Source organism: Medicago sativa, chromosome 8 (assembly GCF_051527215.1).
Source record: "Medicago sativa cultivar Bolivia chromosome 8, Bolivia_mono, whole genome shotgun sequence".
NCBI classification, from domain to species: domain Eukaryota; kingdom Viridiplantae; phylum Streptophyta; class Magnoliopsida; order Fabales; family Fabaceae; genus Medicago; species Medicago sativa.
This window is the reverse complement of record NC_140756.1, coordinates 26100056-26109236: the sequence shown is the minus strand read 5'-3', so window position 1 is coordinate 26109236 and position 9181 is coordinate 26100056.

Sequence of the window (9181 nt, the reverse complement as noted above, 5' to 3'; positions counted from 1 at the left end):
AAGCATGTAGTCGCTACGAGCTCTGATATTGTAACACTTGGGTTACGATTGACGATTTAATTTTAATTACATTTTGAGTTGAATCTTGGAAACTTTATTAATTTCTATTTATGTTTGTTGAAAGGCAAGTATGAATTTATTAATGTGATCAGTGAATGATTTCCTTCTTCTACAATGGATTTTCTTTAAAGAAAATATTTTATAATTATTTTGTGATATAATGTCGAGTTTTGTAACATCCTTATTATTAAATAGATTCTTGTTATTTAATATTTATCGTCGAGGAATAGGGTTTTACAGGAACCATCATTGTCATTCTCCAATTCAACATCATTGGGACCTACCCCTTCATCACCAGCTACATTATACTCTATGTTCTTAATAATTTCAGGTTGGGATACTTGGTGAACAAGATATATATGGGCCTTTCCATCAGTTTCTGCTATAAACTTAACCCTCCTAGTACTATTGTCGGCATTTAACAAATGGATTTTAGGTGCAAAGTAAGGGTCATAAAACCATATAGAGTCCATTTCAGTATACCCTAACACCTTTAGATTACCCAATGCTTCAAAGTAGGACCACAATCAGGGCCATACAACCAAGTAATCTCAAGCCTCTCATAACCAGTATGCAAAAAATCTTTAAAAATGCCTATATGATGCGCAATGACTTCAAAATGGTCCTCCATTACCACTCACCAATCCTAATAAACAAATATGCACGGAAATAAATACACATGGACCACTACTATTTAAATACTCACAAAAACAAACCCTAAACCCTAATACACATACAGAAAAGGTTAAAAGTTTGCATTTATTGAAACCCTAAACCAGACACCATTAAACAAACCCTAAACCATATACCAGAAACAACACACTTAAAACCAAAAATAGAAACCCTAAAAAGTTTATCAAAGAGCTGGTGATAAACGATGGAGATGATACCTGGATTCAAAGAGTGATGCAATTTCGTTTTCCTTTTCTTCCAACCAACGTGATTCCTCTTCTTCTTCTTTTTCTCGTTCTTCTCTTCTTCTTCTATTTTGCGTAACCCAGAGGAAATGGAGAGTGGTTTCTCTCTCTCTCTCTCTCTCTCTCTCTCTCTCTCTCTCTCTCTAATATTTATACCTTTTCTCTCTAAAACCTAGCCTTTGCCATGTCATCCATCAATAATTAGCCAAATCAGCCCTCAATTGCCACATGTGCCCTCACTTAAAGGACCAAAACAGGTAATTGAGAGGTAAATAAAGTACTTAAACGGTTTTTTTTTACTTAAGGACCAAAGTGATACCAAATAATAACTTAAGGGACCAAAAGAGAAATTAAGCTATATATATATATATATATATATATATATATATATATATATATATATATATAGCAAATATATACCTAAATTTATTTTGAATTTTCAAAAAAAAATGTTGTAAGAGTTTAAATTTGATCAGTGTTAACTCAAAAAAAAAAAGAGTTTAATCATGGTCGGTTGACAGTCCAAAACAACTTTTCACGCACAGCTAATCAAAACATTCAGAATTGTCACATAAATTAAAAACATTAATGGATGTGACAATTCTAAATGTTTTGATTGGTTTTGTGTGGAAAGATGTTTTGGATTGTCATCTCACCATTATTAAACTAAAAAATATATATGATTCTTGTCAAAAAGTTTTACACTTTCAATAAACGACACATTTGACTCAATATGTTTCCAAATAAAAAAATCAAAATGCTCAATTAATGACACAATTGACTCAATATTTTTTTCAAAAAAAAGAAGTCAAAATGCTCAATTAATGACAGATTTGACTCAATATTTTTTCCAAAAAAAAGTCAAAATTCTCAATTAAAAAATGTTTATTATTCACAAGTTTTAAACTTTCATTAAATGCATATTTGACTCAAATTTTTTTCACAAAAAATAAATAAAAATAGTTCATTTACATTATTAATCTTTAAGCCATAGCATGAGTCTATAAATATATTTCTCAAGATTGTACTTCTCATATGCAGTTTTTATGTTATTTGATGTTCTTATTTGATGTTATTTTCTCAAACATGTATATTTGATGTTCTTATACATGTATATTCGTAGGTAGATGTAACTAGCTATTAAGTTTTACATTCCCATTTTGATCGTCAAGACCTTCTTTTTCAACCCCAGATATATAAACCTGTATCACAAAAATAGAAACGAGCTCAAAAATGCATGTGTCGCCAAGATTGATGCCATTATCACAAACAAAAGCCATCCACCCCACAAAAGGTGTGTGTTGCTTCCGCATGAGAACTCCGTCCTAGGTTCTCATGCGGGAGAAACACACACCATTTGTGGGGGATGCATGGCCTTTGTTCGTGATAATGGCATCAATCTTGGCGACACATGCATTTTTGAGCTCGTTTCTGATTTTGTGATGCATGTTTATATATCTGGGGTTGGAAAAGAACGTCTTGATGATCAAAATGGGAATGTGAAACTTAATAACTAGTTGCATCTACCAGCCAATATACATGTTTGTGAAAATTTAAGGAAGAATCACTTTAGTTAATATTATCTGAATCACTGGTCTCTGATCGTCTTGAGCAGGGATCTGGTTTCTAAATAAAATTTGCTGTTAAAAAAAATGATATTTTTGCTAATTTTATTTTCAATTTGTTGATATATGTTTGAGCTTGGAGTTACATGTTGTATTTTAATTTCTTTACTGTTTCGCAGTGCTTCGAGTTACATCTAGGCAATATCAAGTAGGATCCATGTAATCAATGAGCACGCCACGTCATCTAAGAGGTGGGGGACCAAAAATTTCTGTTGACTTTATAAATAGGGGATAAAAATTTAGTTTTAGAAATTGGGTAATCAAAAGTTAACAAATTAAAAAATAGTGGGATCGAAATTGTATTTAAGCTTTCTAAATATTATGTTGAAAGTATTGTTATTTTTAAAAAAAAAAAAAAATTGTAATTATCACATGTGAGTGAGTATAAGCTAATTGAGTATTATATTAGTACTTTTCAACCCTATTGATGTTGAAATATTTGGTATGCAGATAGTTAGTGTTGAATCTAAAATGCTAATCGCAAAAACATGTGAGGTTTCCCTTGAAGAGGTCCCACATCTTGCATGGTTGAACGCTAAGGAGAGAAAACAAGAGTACTGTGAAGCCATTTGATGATGTCGCTAAAATGTACAGGTTGAATTGAAAGTTCTTTGCCTTTGAAAATCATATCATTTGTATACTTAGTTTAACAATCCTTCATGATATAATGAACTTCTCATAACAACAAAAAAAGTCTACAAATCTATCGACAACCAACACAACTGGGCTTCAGAAAGTATTTCTTCAATGCATGAATACTTACAATAAGATGGACATTTTTGTCGATCGTTACATATATTTAAGAAGAATTTATAGCTCAATCTATACGATAACTACTCATTAATAATAGTTATTCATTAATGAATTTGTAAACTGTAGCCTTTGTATATTGATATTATTAATGAAAGAATAAGTGGATTTTTTCTTTTAAGAGAGAAGAATGTCCTCTTTTTTATATTGATATTAGATGTTGTAATGTTTACTGTCTGTTTTGATGGCTGGTATGTGGGTGTCTTATCATGGGAAATCCCTCCTCTAGTTCAATTTGGCTCCGCAACCAGTGGCGGATCTTCTTGGGAGCCCATGGCTCCCCCCAAATATGATATTAATACTATGTGACACACAAATTATCGGAAGTTTTGCCTGTGTCATAGTGGAAATTGAAGTAATTTTGCATTATTAGGTCGTGAGTTTGAGCCCTTTTGTCTCCTTTTTCTCCTTTGCCTGTGTCTAAACAGGACTTGAACCGTTCATAAGGTGAAATCCAAGCACTATGAACCAACACACCACATATCAATTTGTATCTATTTTGTTGCACAACTTATATATATATATATATATATATATATATATATATATATATATATATATATATATATATATATATATATGTAAGAAATATTTGGCTCCCCCAACATATTCTTTCAAGATCCGCCACTGTCCGCAACGGTTAAAAAATCGTTTGCATAAATTATCATTAATAATGGAAACATCAACAAATATTTTACAACCGTCTTATATGGAATTTAAACTTTTAAACTTTTTCCCTTGAAGTTGAAAATTTAAATTGGTATCACTAAGTTCACATCTAATTGACTAAATAAAGTAGTGTTAATTATGTCTACTTTTGAATGATTTTTTTAAAGACTTTTGAACGATTTTATAAAATGTGACCTTAAATAAAAGGTGTATAAGATTTTTTCTCACCTAGGGTTCCATCTCCATCAATATTTCCACCATGGATGACTTAGTTTCTGATTTTCAGACAACCCATGATCATCCCAGTTTTCAAACCTATTGTGAGAGTCTATTTTTTCAATCGTTTGATCCCCATCAATCTGATTGTTTTTGTTATCTTGTTTCTATGTTATGAATAATTAAGGACGTACATCCCTAACTTTTTCTCAATACAAAAGACCACCCAATCATAGATACAACCCAACTTTATTCAATGATAGGTTTTCCAGCTTGAATCAAGAACAATTATACAGTGTTTGGTTGGGATGTCTGATGTTGGGCAACTAACGGTCTAAGGACAAGCGCATGCAGTACTAAATAATCATTGCTAAATGGAGTTTCTGTAACATCCCGCTTATTCATGTTACGAATTAATACCTGTTAACGATGAATTATGTGCGTTTAAGGATAAGGGCATTTTAGACATTTGAGCTTTAGGGGTATATAAGGATTTTAGGCTCCAAAGTCTTCATTATTCCCTCACTTTCTCTCACTAGGGTTACAACACAAATTTTTGCTCTCTCCTCTCTCTAGGAACTCGGTTCACTTCTCCTCGCTTTGCATGATCTTTACTTCAACTCTTCCAAGTTGGAACTCTTGTAAGAGAGGGTGATTAGTAGCAAGCTTTTCAAGTTGTTTTCCTTTTTGCTAGAAGTAGAGTTTGTTAGGGTTTTGTTGTGTAGAAGCTTGCAGCCAACTTCAAATTCTTAAAGGTGAGTTCTTAGCTAGTATTCCTACCATGGGTTGTGATTTGCTAGTTTAAATCTCTATTAATCATAGTTGAAATATGATATTTCTATAGTTTGGAAGGATGCTATTTTGTTTGATTAAAGATGTTTATATGCCTTGCCTTGCATTCTCTTGGTATATTATGTTTCTGGATGTCTAGAGTTTGCAAGAAAGTTCAAGATTTGAGTACACTTGCAATTTTGAATTTCTGTATCTGAACAGCAAGAAACTCGCTAATGGCGAAGTTTTCACGCCATTAGCAAAATTTTCCCAGCAGGTTCCAGAAGCCTACTCCATTAGCGAAAGTTGCAGGTGAGCTCCAAACCAATTTCGCTGATAGCGAAAGTCTCTGGATATCCAGGGACATTTTGCTAGTAACAACATGCTCACCGAACTTCGACATTGCTAATCATTTGCGTACTTGGAACAACTTTGAAAGGCATGATTTCAACTTTAATCTTCTTTGTAAACAAGTGAAAAATCCTCATCTCTTGATGCAAGAATCTTGCAACCCTAGTCATCTCTTGTTTGAAAGGAAATGGGAAGGCATAGGAAACACATAATTTTAATCAACTATGTAAACCCTAAGAGAGTCTCTCCTTATATGTATACGTGATAGACATGAACTAGCAAGGGAATAAGTATAGAGCCTTGGCCTAGTATGCCGAGAAATAGAATGATACGCATGAATTTTAATTATATATGCTAAGACGTGATGCGATTAGATATCTTATTCACAAAGAATGTTTAAGCAACATGTAGGTGTCGTGTCTCTTGTGATCCACACTAGGTTGGTCTCAAGGGGTTTCCATTAGGTGAAACGAGATTAGCCGTAAGGGGCACGCACGTCACTTAGGGAGTTCCGATGGTTATACCTAAGATAGGTTTCCTTCGGATAGTAAGGGATTGTGCTTGGGCGTTACAGTTTCAGGTGGGCACTCATGTTCTTTCAAGTCAGTGTCCACGATGCAGCTATGTTTATTCATGAAGGTATTTAGTACAAAAGACAAGGAGGATGCAAGTCATGATCTATGGACTTATTGGTATGTCAGATTGTCAAGATGAACAAGGAGGGATGCAACGATATTTTGGAAACAATTTAAAGGTCCAATTTGTGGCATTGAGGGATTCCTCCAAAGTTCTAAAGGTCGAAATTCAGCGTTTCAATGAAAAAATTACAAGGAGTGGACCCAGCGTTTCAATGAAAAAATTACAAGGAGTGGACCCAAACTGCAATATTGATACCACATAACAAGGAAAAATATGGATTTCTCACAGTTTTTAAGTAAATGTTTACCGGGTTGATTTTAATGATAAAATTAGTATCATTTACTAAATAACGGTATAATAGTGGAAAAATACTAGTGCAAGAATAATAGTAAGTAGTGAAATTCAATTAATTGTAGTTAACGTAGTAGTTAAGTTGATGGACAATTATTTTAAAACAGAGAAAAATGATAAAACTCCTTTATTTTTTTTATTTTTTATTTTAGATTCCCAGGCTAAGTGAAAGCTGTTGCCTGCTACCATATTCGAAGTTCGGCGATGTCACTCTTTTTGGTAGGCTTCCTTGATGGATGTCTATATTGTTTATGTATATTATTTTTTTAGGGATATATTATTTATGTATATGTTGAGTCAAAGTATCTGCAGTTATTTGGAGTCTAGGAATGTTTTATTTTGAGATATATAAATATGTAAATATGTCATTTTGAAACTATGGATGAGAATACATGTTGATAAACATGATTAAAATCTTGGAGAATATTCAAAATACAGAGGATACTTTGTCGAAATTTCAGTGGATATCATTTTATGTGAAAGTCAATGTAAAAATTGTTTAAATTATAGTTTGTCAAATGTCGTCAATAGACTTGTCGGAATAAGATGTTCTTGTTCGTGCGCCGGTCACGATTGTAAATTTTGGGTCGTGACAAACTTCCTCTTAACTGTCAATTGAGTTGTGCACTTATACTTATGATACACTAAATATTGCTATCAAAAAAAGATTTTTCAGGTACATACATTTAGAATATACACAATATATTTCCACCAAAAAAAAAAGAATATACACAATATATATATACAATTTATTTTGAATTTATTAAAAAAATGTTTTAAGAGTTTAAATTTGATTCGTGTTCACTCACCAAAAAAAAAAAATTAATCGTGGTGGGTTGACGATTCAAAACAACTTTGCACACACAACTAATTAAAATATACAGAATTGTCACATAAATTATTTCAAACACAACTAATCAAAACATTTAGAATTGTCACATAAATTAAAAACATTATAGTTGATGCTGCAATTCTAAATAATTTGATTGATTTTGAGTGCACAGATGTTTTGAACTGTCAATTCACCGTCTTTAAACTAAAAAATATATATGATTCGTTTAAAAAGTTTTACACTTTCAATAATAAAAGACATATTTGACTAAATATATTTTCCACAAAAAAAGTCAAAATGCTCGATTAATGACGTTTTGACTCAATATTATTCCCACAAACAAAGTCAAAAGTCACAATTAAAAAATATTTATTATTCACAAAGTTTACAATTTCATTAAACGCATCTTTGACTCAAATTTTTCTACAAAAAATAAAAAAAACAATAGTTCAATTACATTATTAATCTTTAAACCATTGCATGAGTCTATAAATATATTTCTCAGGATCTTATTTCTCATATGCAGTTTTCATGTTACAAGTTCATTTTATTTTGTTTGAGGGTTTATACGGCCTTCACATACGTTTCTTTTTCCCTTTTCATAGACCTCCATCAACAAAACTATTTCTTTATCGCCAAATCAAATCGACGAAATACCAAGTTAGTATATTGTGTGAGAAAGAGTACGCCTCAGGAAGAAGATTAGATCAATGAATGAGGATTACTTAACAGATGTGGATGAGGATCTGGAAGTTAAGAAGATTAAGGGGAAACGTGGTAGGAAGAAGAAGGAGGCAATCGGTGTTGGTGTTTCTGATGAAATCACTGTTGCTCAAGAGGGCGAGATACCTGAATGCATTGAACAACAACAGATGGTAACATCATATGATCTTTTTGCTAATTTTATTTTCACTTTGTAGATATATGTTTGAGCTTGGAGTTGCATGTTGTATTTTAATTTCTTTACTGTTTTGCAGTGCTTGGAGTTACTTACATGAAGGCAATATCAAGTAGGATCGATGTAATTAATGAGCACGCCACGTCATTTAAAGAGGTGGGGGAGCAGAAATTTCCGTTGACTTTATAAATAGAGGATCAGAAACTTAGTTTTAGAAATTGGGGTATCAAAAGTTAACAAATTAAAAAATAGTGGGATGAAAATTGTATTTAAACCTTCTAAATAGTGTTGAATCACAATTGCTAATCGCAAAAACATGTGAGGTTTTCCTTAAAGAGGTCCCACATCTTGCATGGTTGAATACTAAGGAGAGAAACAAGAGTACTGTGAAGCTATCTGATGTCGCTAAAATGTACAGGTTGAATTGAAAGTTCCTTGCCTTTGAAAATCATATCATTTGTATACTTAGTTTAACAATCCTTCATAATAAAATGAACTTCTAATAACAAGAAAAAAGTCTGCAAATCTATTGACAACGAATACAACTGGGCTTCGGAAAGTATTTCTTCAATGCATGGATACTTAGGATAAGGTGGACATTTTTGTGGATCGTTACATATATTTAAGAATTTATAGCTCAATCTATACGATAACTATTCATTAATGATAGTTATTCATTAATGAATTTGTAAATTGTAGCTTTTGTACATTGATATTATTACATTGATATTATTAATGAAAGAATAAATAGATTTTTCCTTTTAAGAGAGAAGAATGTCCTCTTTTTTATTGACAATTTTTTTTTTATCTCTATGCAGATGGTATCTATTCATTATTAATGTAGTCAAAATGCATCTTTATTATGTTGTATTAAATTGAAAACTCGGTAACCAAGTTGCTTGGACTCCAGTAGCAAGGAGCTTCTTCCAATGACGTACCCGCGGAATACTGGGTTTGATTCCCAGGGGGAACAAAGCTTGGTCAGTGCGCATGTCTCTACGCATGAACCGGATTAGTCTTCCACCTTTGGTGGGTCGGAAAC